Consider the following 1190-nt stretch of genomic DNA (forward strand, 5'->3'; position numbering starts at 1 on the left):
CTGTTTTTTTTAATTGAAAACAATAATTGACTTTGGGGGAAACAGATGGCCCTGAAGGGGGCATGTGAGCCACCCCTTCCAAGAAGGATTGGCGCCATGGCAAAGATCTCCTTTTTCAGCTGGCAAAAAAAAAAAAACCAGCTTTTACCGCCCTGCCACGGGTGTTGAAGCCAGCTGCAAGTGCTCTTGTGGCAGGCAGCATATAAAAGCTACATCGCTCGAGTGTCTGGAAGTTGCCCATGTCTGGGCGGCTGCTCGGCTTCAGGTATTATCAGAGCATGCAGCGTGTAACGCTGCACTCTGTGACACCCCTAAGGCGTCTTTTATAGGCTGTCTGTTCTGGCCCTTCGTTTTGTGGCACTCTACAGCAGGGGAATTTACATGCACCTCTGATAGTGATTCTCCAATATAATTCTCATATCCCTTGCACAAATGAATTAGATGTGTCTTTCTACTTACCTTTTAATATGAATGGATATTCCTCCTATCTTCTATTCTAACTGTGCAATCGTGTGCCCACTTGCCTGTGAATACGTTCTGCTGAATTCAGTGGGGCCTAATTTTGATCATGTATAAGACTGTACTTTGAGCCACTAGACGCATATATAATTATGCAAAGTGCGCGTCTTCTAGATGCAAATTGCACTACTTTGCTAGCTAAGGAATGTTTCTTTGCTGGCCTCTTATTTAGAGTTCACTTGCTAATAATCCAAAAGTCTTAATCTTTTGATGCTGCTCTCCATAATTCATTAAAATAGATTATGCTGTTATTGAGGATGCACCTTTTAGACGTACTGTGAACATTGCATTTATTTACTTCTATTTTGACTGATGTTTCTTCCCTAAATAAAACCATAAAATAAATAAGGCTTAGAAATCCCCCCCGCCATTGAAGTACATGGATTTTTTTTTTAAAAAAAAGGTTAACTGCCATCAGTCAGCTTCAACTCAAATTTACAGCTACCCAGTGAATGAGAGCCTCCAAGTCATCCGGGTCAATCTTGCATACTTGGGGCCGGCTTACTTGTTGAGTCTATTTGTCTGTAATGCAGTCTTCTTTTTTCCTATTGCTTTCTACCTTCCCAAGTATTATTTTTTCATGACATGGCCAAAGTACAACATCCTCAGTTTAGTCATCTTAGCTTCCATGGAGAGTTCAGGCTTGATTTGCTCTAGGACCCATTTATTTG

This window comes from Sceloporus undulatus, chromosome 4, assembly GCF_019175285.1.
Source record: "Sceloporus undulatus isolate JIND9_A2432 ecotype Alabama chromosome 4, SceUnd_v1.1, whole genome shotgun sequence".
Lineage (NCBI taxonomy): Eukaryota > Metazoa > Chordata > Lepidosauria > Squamata > Phrynosomatidae > Sceloporus > Sceloporus undulatus.